Raw genomic sequence first — 12,673 nt, 5'->3', positions numbered from 1 at the left:
TATATTTGTTGCGATTTGGGTCCCAAAATTAGAGAAATGAATTTAAGTACCTTCACTGTTGTCAGATTTGATCTTAAACCTCTTGGTCCACACCTTTAGTTCCGATGACAATTACAATATGTAATATCAATAACATTGTAAATCTAAGATGGCCGCCGGTACAAGAATGGCGGATTTTCATATTCCACAACCCCTCAATATGGGTATCAAATGAAAGGGCTACACGAGTAGAATACTGTTGATTATTGGACAAAATTTTAAAATCCAAGAGGAGTTTTCGTTACAAAATGGCGTATTTGGTGAGGGCATGAGTAGTCGTGTCCAGAACAGTTTGTGTCCAAGATTTGTGTTGACTTTAGAAGGACAGATAAAAAAAAATAGGTGATTAGAAGTACCTACGTAGTTAGCGGTACCTTTACCACCCAAGTTAAGGTAATAGGTAAAAACGTGCTGAGGACTGTATGGCATTAGGGTGGCTAAAAATGTAATGTCGCAAGCGTTTTCCTCTCAAGATCGGGCGCCTCTTGTTGTATATTATAGTCTTGCCCCTCTACTGAACCTCTGGGGCGGTCGACCGTTAAAATGTCCGTTACTCGTGGGAACAACATTGGAAACACAGGATAAAAAAACAAACAAAAATTAAATCGGTAAAAAATACTTTTAAGCAAACGGTTTTATCTTATGTCTCGAATACGAAAATATATACATAACAATTAGGTATTTTGAACTTCTAGTCAGAAATATTTTCGTACTAGGCAGAATAGCTAAAATTTAGGCATATTAGGACCCTAAAATAAAAACGTGGGGCCCTCTGAAATCCTACCTATGTCAAAGCATATCTTTATACTTTGGAGGATCATGAGCTCGGCGTTTGCTGGTAAAGCCGCCACGGCTGGTTATTGATTTTCAAAATCTCCAGTTACGTTTATAGTAAGTCGATGCAATCCACAATTAGTATAGAAGAAAGTATTCCAGCAATAGTTAGTTAATGAGAACAACAACAACAACGTTTTTATTTTTAAGTCTAATATGCCTAAAAGCTATTCTGCCTAGTACTAAATATTTCTGAACTAGAAGTTCAAAATACCTAATTGTGATTATTATTTCTAGTTTTCAGTGGCACATACAGAAAAAAAACCGTTTAACTTAAAAGTTTTTTTTTTATCTAAAAACCATAAATAATATCTCTCAGTTAATTTACAAATGGGTACAACGAATGAGGAAAAAGCATTTTTTACAAATAATTTGGTACCACACACTTGGTATTTCGTATGTTACAATTTCAAATAAACCTTATATGCGAAAATGTCATAAGTTGACACATAATATGTCATTCTATTTACAGTGTTATTTTCTATCGAACAAATTAAAAAAAATACCGAGGCTGTTACTTAAAAATCAAAAGTTGTAGTTATTTCCGGTGAAACAGGAAGTGGCCAAAAACAATTGAATACGTCAATCAATCCTAATTTATGTCATATATCAACATACCAAATCTCGTTTTTTTATCTGAAAAAATAAAAAAGTTATAGGGGGTGAGCCACTTTTGAGACGCACCTGGTATAAAGCCATATCTACACCTAACGTCTTAGTCGTTCAGTCAAAACTAGGGTTTCCAATTTTCGGGATCGGGATCCCGTTTTGAAACCCTGGGATAATGTGAAATTGTCTTAATGTAAAATTTCATATTTTTTCATTACAACTTCACTAAACACAATGCTGTAATTTTTGATAAAACCGCAGGTAAAACTTCCAGTGTATTCGCTAGATTTCCGTCTAATCTGACAAGTAAAACCTTCTGTGTGGGGTGGGCTTTAGAAATTTATAAAAGTTTTGGAAGTGGAGCAAAATTTATTATTTATATAATATTATTACAGGTACACAGACACGCTTTTTGATAGTCTTTTGAAAAAAAACCTTATCATTGTTAATTAACTTACTTATTATATATGATCCTGCTCAAACCACTCAACGTAAGAAGCTCAATTTTGGCATACAGGTTGATTCTAGGGTGTTTGCATATAGAACGGGCAGATCCACAGAAACTGCTCTGTACCAATTAACGGAGCTAATACAGACAAGTCTGGATAGCAAAGAAACAGCAATTTGTGCCTTCTTGGATATTGCGGGGGCGTTTGACAATATACCACATAAGATGGTCAGGCGATCTCTAGAAACAAGAGGGGTGAACAGAACTATTATTCGCTGGTTTTGGGAAATGCTGTCAGCACGAACAGCAGAGGCTCAGATGGGCACCAAAACTGTAGCTGTTAAACAACGCAAGGAACTCCACAGGTGGAGTAACCTCCCCTTTGCTGTGGAGCTTGGTGGTGGATGAACTACTAGATGAATTAACTCTAGCGGGAATACACTGCATTGGGTATGCAGATGACATAGTCATGATCGCTCGGGGGAAACATGAAGGCACCTTGTGTGATATTATCCAAAGAGGACTCCTTATCACTGAGAGAACTTCACTAAACACAATGCTATAATTTTTTATAAAACCGCAGGTAAAACTTCCAGTGTATTCGCTAGATTTCCGTCTAATCTGACAAGTAAAACCTTCTGTGTAGGGTGGGCTTTAGAAATTTATAAAAGTTTTGGAAGTGGAGCAAAATTTATTATTTATATAATATTATTACAGGTACACAGACACTCTTTTTGATAGTCTTTTGAAAAAAAAAACTTCAAGAAATTAATCTTGAATAGATTAACTACTTTATATTATTTATGGTGGGGCTTTTTATAAAATAATAATTCTCTAAAATAGACCTTGACCAGATAAATGATGTTAAAAATGTGATATTAATCTTTTAATGACATCTATACCGTACCTATCCGTCTATATTATTGTATTTTTATGTATTAAGTCATATTATAACACAACCAGTAGAGTAGCAATGTAAAAAACCGTTTATTTTATAGTTTAAAATACCATACGGTCGAAAAAAAACGGCGTCAAATACACCGCGTCTCGTTCTTTTAATTTTTAATAGCGCTCACTGCCATTTGGCTTTAAAAAGGTTGTAATTTATTTTTATATTGAGAAAAAATAAAGTTTTGGAAATTTATTTGTGTGTTTTGGACAACTTTTATGCCAATTTTTAGTAAGTAATTTTTACATCTAGAGATTGACCTCGCTAAAACTATTATCGATTGTCATTCCCCAGCCGTCTTTGACGTCGTGTTTCATTTTTTGATTTATTAATAATAATAGTTATATAAAAAATCTTTGACTGTAAATCGATAGTCACAATCACATGGAAAAAGGAAAGTCGAAAATCTTTGAGTCTTTTTTTAACAATTTTCGAGGCCTTTACAAACATAGTAAACCTGGTCTTGAAATTTTGAAAATTTCAGGATTTGTAGCGAATTTTATGTACTTTTCAAAAACATAAAAAAATTGGAGCTTAAATACTTCGATTTTGTGGTAAAATCGATTTTTTTAAACCCTTGTTTGAAACCAATTTTTGATGAAGGTTAAAATTTCACCTACACAAGATTTTAGCTGATTTTTTACTGTACTTGTCGTTGAATTAAGTGTGTTACGCCACTGGGCTCCAATCCCGAAAATCGAATCTGGATAAAATCGGGTTTTCCATTCGAAATTGGTTTTATTAGCCGGGAATGACCCGTCATCAGGGTCACGCCACGTCCATCCTTTATAATCTGTGGCACAGGGTGATTTGCGCCTTATTTATATTGATATTTGATAGCCAGAGGGGTGAATTTTGAACTTACACATCAATAAAAAGTCTTTTTTTTTGGTTTTAAAAGATAGATGGATTTCAAAAGGCATTTTTTAAATATTAAACGTAATTACATATAGTTCATACCAAATAAACTTTTAGTCACGTGATTAAGCTTGACCGGCACAGCGTTGCCTACTTTTGCATATTTTCTTTTAATAAAAATATTTTACGAAACAAAAATAAATCTATACAAATATATAAAACCCTTAACTTAAGTGACTGACTCACTGATTAATCACGATCCTGCTCAAACTACTCAACGTAAGAAGCTCAATTTTGGCATACATGAATTTGATTCTAGGGTGTATGCATATAGAACGGGCAGATCCACAGAAACTGCTCTGTACCAATTAACGGAGCTAATACAGACAAGTCTGGATAGCAAAGAAACAGCAATTTGTGCCTTCTTGGATATTGCGGGGGCGTTTGACAATATACCACATAAGGTGGTCAGGCGATCTCTAGAAATAAGAGGGGTGAACAGAACTATTATTCGCTGGTTTTGGGAAATGCTGTCAACACGAACAGCAGAGGCTCAGATGGGCACCAAAACTGTAGCTGTTAAAACAACGCAAGGAACTCCACAAGGTGGAGTAACCTCCCTTTGCTGTGGAGCTTGGTGGTGGATGAACTACTAGATGAATTAACTCTAGCGGGAATACACTGCATTGGGTATGCAGATGACATAGTCATGATCGCTCGGGGGAAACATGAAGGCACCTTGTGTGATATTATCCAAAGAGGATCACTGAGAGATGGTGTAGGACTGTCGGGCTGAGTATCAACTCAGACAAAACCGCGATAGTGCCATTCACCAGAAGGCGAAGTCTGAAAAACTTGAAAAGAATCCAACTAGATGGAAAGGAAATACTGCCAACACAGGAAGTTAAATACCTGGAAATAACCCTGACAGTAAACTCCTGTGGAACAGGCATATTAAGAACACTACCAGCAAAGCCATAAAGGCTCTCATGATATGCAGAAGACTGGCCGGAAATAGATGGGGCTGCTCCCTAACATTTTGCGCTGGATGTATACCATGATAGTAAGACCCATGATTACTTATGGAGCAGTTGCCTGGTACACAAAACTAGAGCAACGGACGGCAAGGCTAAACCTATGCAAAGTCCAGAGACTAGCATGTGTTTGCATCACAGGAGCCATGAGAACCTGTCCAACAGCAGCAATGGAGGTCATTCTAGATCTAACACCACTGCACATTGTCATTGGTAGATATGCCAATGCGACAATGATTAGAATGGTTACTAACGGAATTAGTACTGGGAGAATTGTCAGATCAGGGGCTTGGAACACCCTCAAAAAGGAAATACCACTCCTGCAACTCCCAGTGGACGATATGCCAAGAACGTACAACTTTGACAAACATGTCAATGTAGTATTGAGCAATAAGAAGGATTGGAAGAGCGAAACGCTTGCCCAGCAGTTAAAGGACCATACCATAACTTGGTATACTGATGCTTCCAAAACCAATACGGGAACAGGGACCGGAGTGTTTCGGCCGAGAGCTAATTACTCCGAACCAATGGGCACTTACCCTAGTATCCTACAGGCAGAAATCTACGCTATCGAGAGATGCGTACAACTTATCTTAGATAGGAACTATCGGAAACAAGAAATAGCCATCTTATCTGATAGTCGAGCAGCGTTAAAGGCGATCAACTCAGTATCAATCAATTCGAAATTGGTCAAAGAATGCATAGAGAAGCTGAATAAATTAGGCAAAGAAAACAAAGTCCTCCTACACTGGGTGCCTGCTCACCAAGGGATAGAAGACAATGAAAAAGCAAATAATCTAGCTAGGAAAGGAGCGAACACTCCACTAACTGGACCAGAACCGTTCTGCTTTCCAAGTGGTAACCAACTCAAGGCGGAACTCAAGAACTTGGAAGATTCCATCCGCAACCTGGAATGGAAATCTTGCAATGGTCTAAGACACTCGAAGAAGTTTCTTGGGGCTTATTATCAAGAAAAATCACAGATCTTCCTGGGTCTGAGTAAGAACAATCTTCGGATTGTCACGGGGTTTTTAACAGGACACTGTCTCCTCAATGAACACCTCAGTAGATTGAAACTAAGAAGAAACGGCGAATGCAGATTCTGTGGGAAGATGGTGAAACACCAGTACACCTCATCACTGAGTGCGCCGAGACGACAACCATTCGTGCCATGAATTTTGGTACGACTGATATTGGAGATGGAGAACTACCCTCTATAAAACCGTCCCAGATACTGGCTTTTGTCAAAGCCCTGGGACTGTATGATGAGTTATGATTCAAGAAAGGGGGACACAATGGATCTGTAAGGTCGAAGTGATTAACCCCCCTCCCACTCATTCTAAATTCTAAATTCTAGGGTGTAGAGGTTCGATAAGAAGGGATTTTTCGAAACTCGAATTCTAAGGGGGTGAAACCACCCCTCAAATGTTTAACTTAACTCGAATATTTTTTATTTTAAGATCGGTGAGTTTTTCGGGAAAACTCTTAAACACGTATATTTTATTTTGTTGTTTTACATATTTTAAAATTTTTAAAAAAATTATACAGGGTGTTTCATAAAATATGACCACTGAGTAATCATGATTCTGCTTAAACTGCTTGACGTTTAAAGCTGATCTTTGGCAAACGGATTGACTGTGGGGTATAGAGGTTCGATAAGGAGGGGTTTCTCGATAGTTTTTTCTTATGCTGACATAACTGTGAGAAAATTTTATCCAGTTTGTATGTTAATGGAAATTCTTGCTTTGCTTTATCATCACCATTACAAATGATTAATTCGACGCGAATGAAGTCGCGGGTACACGCTAGTAGTTATATATTAAACAAAAGTAATTGTTTATAAGCGACGTTGTCAAACCTACCATAAAATCCTAAAATTCAAAGAATAAAAATATTATTTATATTATCTGCATTTTGTCTTGTTATTTACATTGCTCGGTTGTTTTAGAAGGAATAGGGCGGTATTTTGCCCATGTACGGCGGTAGGTAATGCGGTTAAGTGGAAAGTAATTTCATTAAAACATCGGACAAATAATTGCGGGACACGCTAGCTGATTATAAATGCGAGAAGGCGTACATCTATCTGTCTTTTTGCCAGTCCTTGACACGATTCTAGATTGTATTTGTTTTAAAGATAATTTAAAAAGAAATCTTTTTCGAAAGTCATGAAAAATTGGATTGTCATTTTTAAAAAATATTTGGGACACGTACATATTCACGGTGTCCCAGGCTGAGCGTGATTTTAACCAGTAGCCTATGACTTTGTCAAGTGATGTAAAACAATAGATCTGGTCATGTCATATTGTGACGCTTTGTTCAAGAAACAGTATGATATCGATCGCCATTTCCAAGCTAACTTTGCGCTGTTTTTTTTTTCGATCATACGGTATATTATTAATAAGATCAACTATTAGATATCACTAAAGAGCGAAAATACCAGATATATTTTTATAAGTACCCTTCTTAACCTCTTAAACAGGCAGAATTTTATAGGAAATCCAAATAATTCGTTTTCTGACAGATGGAAATAAATTTTCTGACTGTTTGATACATAATGTCAAAGGAAGCTAGATAAAATCAAGAAAAATATACATTTTTAAATTAAATCTTATACAGGGTTATTCCCCACATACAACACGGAGTATTGTAGCTAAACGATGAGATTTTTACAAATTGTAAGTTTGGGGTTCGTTGAAGGACTATTAGAGCTACAATTTAAAAATATTTTTACAAGATACAGAGTGTCCCAAATAAATAAAAAATATCAAAGTTGTATTTTTTTAAATGGAACACCCTGTATATTATTTTTGGATTCTACGATTGAAATAAAGATAAATTTGATTAAGGTTTATCACACTTAAACCTTACCGTTTTTGAAATATTTTCAATTTTATGAAATTGCAGTAAAAATTTTAAGGCTTCATTTCTCCAAGGGTATCAAAGTTTTTAATACTAAATATTTACTGATGTTTATTTACTGATCAGTTATTGTGTTGCAATAATAAAAATAATACTACCTTATACAGAATGTCTAAAAATTAATTTTAAATAATTATTAGCTTCAAACGGCAATAACTTGTTTAATTTAAATGGAACACCCTGTATATTTTACGAGAATCAGATGCACAATTTAATTGTCTATCAAATTATATTATACCATTTTTACCTATCTCTTTAAGTTCCGTAGAAAATGCATTTGCTTGTAATTTAGAACTTATTTATCAATATACCCATGGACTATTGACATTTTAGATTATTTTTAAAGATGTACCAAATTTTTAAAGAGTACAGATACAAATATTGTCGATATAATTCGTTTATTTCATTAAAAAATAAAAAAAAACTGTTTAAATATTTGTTAAAGAGGACCAATTAATATGATCCCAGTATTCAAACTACATTAACTGACTGTTTGCGTTGATTAATAATAATTGCTCCAAATACTAAAAAACTGAATTTTGTATGGGCATTAGACAGTGTGATAAAAAGTAACACCTTAAAAATGATATTTCATTTTTTTAATAAATGCTTATTTATAACAACAGAGACTTTAATTTGATAACTTATTATTATATTGATTTCTGACTCAAATCCACATTTATTTATAATAATTTATTAACGAACACAATTAAGTATGTCATTAATTAGTATATGGGCGGAAATAATGGTGTTATATTTAATTAATGGTATACTCTTTTATAAAGATTTAAATAGTTTTCTTTTTGCATACAAATGGGCTAAATAATATTATCGTTTTGCTAAAAACGATAATATTACTAATCTGTACTATTGTACATTTGTTGCTTTAAAAACAATCTAAAATGTCAATATTCCATGGATATATTGATAAATGAGGTCTAAATTAAAAGAAAATGCATTTTCTACGAAAACTTGAAGGGATAGGTAAAAAATGGTATAATACAATTTGATAGACAATTTAATTGTGCATCTGATTCTCCTAAAATATACAGGGCGTTCCATTTAAATTAAATAAGTTATTGCCGTTTGAAGCTAATAATTATTTAAATAAATTACAGACACTCTGTATAAGGTAGTATTATTTTTATTATTGCAACACAATAACTGATCAATAAATAAACTTCATTAAATATTTAGTATTAAAAAAATTGATACCCTTGGAGAAATGAAGCTTTAAAATTTTTACTGCAATTTCACAAAATTGAAAATATTTCAAAAACGGTAAGGTTTAAGTATAATAAACCTTCATCAAATTTACCTTTATTTTTATCGTAGAAACTAAAAATGTAATAATATACAGGGTGTTCCATTTAAAAAAATACAACTTTGATATTTTTTATTTATTTGGGACACTCTGTATCTTGTAAAAATATTTTTAAATTGTACCTCTAATAGTCCTTCATCGAAGCCAAAACTTACAATTTGTAAAAATCTCATCGTTTAGCTACAATACTCCGTGTCGTATGTGGTGAACAACCCTGTATAACTTAAAAACGATTTATTTTAAGTATAGGAACATGTATAGTCAAATTCAAAAAATTCATAGAATTTTACAGAGAATTTAAGTATGTAATAACAAATGGGGGCACCCATTTAAAATAAGAAAGTTGCTGTCAACTTCCGGTATTTCCGGAAGTGTCGCCATATTGAAAATATTTTTAATCGATAGATCTCGTTGTGAAACAACGATGTGCAAAAAATCTCCGATCTAGATATTGTAGTTTTCTAGAAACTTCTAATGCATATAATTATTGTTATTTTTTGACAAGTTCTTTTATCAATTTTATGCAAACAACCTCTAGAGATTGACCTCGCTAAAATTATCGTTTGTCACTCTCCAGCCGTCTTTGACGATGTTTTTTTTTCGATCACACGGTAGTGGCATTTATTTAAAAGACGTCCTGTGTATTATGGTCGCTGTTCCATTGATTTCTGACTGCAAAGTTAAGGTCAATGAAAGCATTATGACACGCAGCATATAAAGCATATCTGTAAATCTCCTATACCGGCTGGCATTGCGTGCAAGCATTTTCTGCAGTATACAGGGCGAGTCTTAAATAAGTGCAAATATTTTTAGAGATAGTTAAGTATTTCGACCCCAGAAACACGATTATGAGTTTCTTTTGGGAATTTTTTTGAATTTTTTTTCGTTTTTAGTTAAAAAACATAATTTCTTGATAATATGGCAACATAGGTACCCAAGTAGCATTTGGACGTTATCTAACGTCGGGTATACGTCGCGTTCAATAAACCCGACGTCGGGTACCAACGTCGGTTCGACCGCCTAACGACCCTTATTTGCACCCAAATGGGGAATACAGATTCGGGTCGCCTCGACGTCGGTATCTGACCTGATGGGGAATGTAATTCTACCAATTACCAACGTCATATTACGTTGGATTTTAGTTACTTAAAATTCGTCGCTAAGCACTTACGTTACGTTTGGTTTCATATTCGCTACCAAGAATACATAAAAACCTAACCAAACTACCTAATTACAAATGGATTCATAATCACTCCTCCAATGTAACTATAAGTGCCTATCTAATTTCATATTATAATAATTCTGAATCATTAATCCAGACATCAGTTTTGTCAACGGAAGTCACTTTCTTGATATATCTGATTAAAATACTCCGGAAAACAACGAGCGCCTTCAAAATTAGGTAGATTTATGAAATAAAAATATCTATAAAAAAGTAACTCGCAAAATATTTTTTTAATTTTCTAGCTGGTTTAATCATAAAACTGTACTATGGTTCCCCCAAACTCAACCTTATCAATATTATTCTACTAGAAATCGAAATGTGAATATAAATTTTAAAAACAAAAACGATTTTAAAATGGCTGACAATCGGATACGTGTTAAGAATGGCGGATTTCTGTGTCCGACTTAATATGAACTACCAATATACCAATTCCGACCGGGTCTCTAACATTAGTCGTCTCACACGACCGAAGTCATCAAACCGGACGACCGGCAATCGTATTATGACGTATATAATTCCAACGTACGCCACGTAACCTCACTTTGCGTATCAGTGATTTGTGGATTTGTGTAACTATATTTTAGTTTTTGTTTTCTCCTTAAAAAAATGGGCAGCCACTTTTTTAAGCCTAACCTCACATGTCGGAGGAGGATGGGGTCTGCTGGTTTCCTGTGTAATGCACCAGTGTAATGCAGCATCTCTTCCGGATAAAAAGCATTTACGGGTGGAGGCAAGAGATCACTACTACTATTATTATTTTGCAAAAGCCTCGACCTCTTTCTGTAAAATGTAGATGAATGTCTAAATGCCTTTTTAGTGTTTTTTTAGGCATAATAAAGAAATTAAGTTTGTTTACAAAAACTTTTTATTAGGTTATGTTCATGATGTTCATTAGGTCGCAAATGCTACTTAATGGGTTGTATTTACGGACGTAAATAGAGATACGTAAATTAGGTTATAAATATGAACATAAAATACAACAAAATATAATTGGACGTTACTTTAGGGATTAGCAGTGAGACGTATCCTATTCGGACAACGGGTAGACGTCGGGCTAGTTCAAGTATATGTACGTCGTGCAAGCCAACGTGGGAACGACGTTGGGAAATTAATGAAAATGGTACGTTGTTATTTTGTACGTCGACAGATCGTTGGATTTACCGACTCGGATCCAACGACGTCGCTTTTAATAGGAAAGCAACGTCACAGGTCGTATTACCAGCACCCGACCTAAATTTGCACACAGTCTGACGTCGCTTCAGGTCAGATTTAGTTCGAAGTCAGATAGATGCTACTTGGGTAGTAGATTAAATTTACAAGAAAGAAAATCCAGAAAAGATCCAATGGTCCTCAAAATTTTAGCAAAAAATCTCTTATTTGAAAAACGGTAACGAGAAAATATATTTCTTTTATCGAGATCTACCAGCCCTGAAAATATTGGCACTTATTTAAGGCTCACCCTGTATATTCTGACCACACGCCTTTATACAAGATAATCATGACTGTAGTCTGTCAGACGAGAGTATCCCTGACAGTGACAGCCGTGTCTGTCATTTTAATTTACAGGCAAATTATTGTATTTTCTGTCATATCATTTACTAAAAATTGACATAAAAACTTGTCAAAAGTTAACACGAAAATTATAGAAAGATCAATACAAAAAAAAATAATTAAATTATTTTTTTTGTATAAATATTAATAATTTTATTTTCTTCTTTTTTTTGCAGGACAGTAAATGGCTAGGTGTATGCTTTCAGGCGCCGCCAATGCCCTACCTCCCAGTCCCCCCTTGATACCTCAGCGGCGTCCCCCTCCATTTTTGTTCCAATCCCGCATCTTGCCTTTTATAACGACAAACTATTAAAGAAAAAATTAAAAAATTATAAAGAAAAAAAAAATACAATTTAACATAAACGACGTTATATATTAGCGATTATATATTAGATAGATTCGTAGTTTATTTATTTATTTTTTATCGTTTACGTACACCGAATATATTTCTACTACCTCTTGCATTTCGAGAAATTGTATTCTTAGACCCGATTTTTTACGAATTTTTTACGCGTACTAAGTGGCCTTAATCTATACCTGATCTAGTTGTTTAGCGTAATTTAGGCGTAATACCGTATATTTATACTGCAAAGTGTCCTTATTATATACTTAGAAATGACGGGCTGGTCCCACTAGTTTTATTTATTGTAAAACGTACTTTATATTTCGTTCCTCTTATCCTATTCCTCGTGTCCTAACAAAATGGGCGGCAGAACATCTCTACGGATGTCTCGGAGATCGCAAGTTATCGGTAAGTAATATTTTCTAGATTTTTTACAAATTTGTACCGGTTTAAACGAGTCTCCCCTGAAAATATTACCTCTTCGACCGAAAATTGCACAAGTTTCCCCTGTTAGCGGCTTATGCAACTCATAATGCACCA

The sequence above is a fragment of the Sitophilus oryzae genome, unplaced genomic scaffold (genome assembly GCF_002938485.1).
Source record: "Sitophilus oryzae breed Bouriz unplaced genomic scaffold, Soryzae_2.0 scaffold_1745_pilon_pilon, whole genome shotgun sequence".
NCBI classification, from domain to species: Eukaryota; Metazoa; Arthropoda; class Insecta; order Coleoptera; family Curculionidae; genus Sitophilus; species Sitophilus oryzae.
This window is presented reverse-complemented; position numbering follows the sequence as displayed.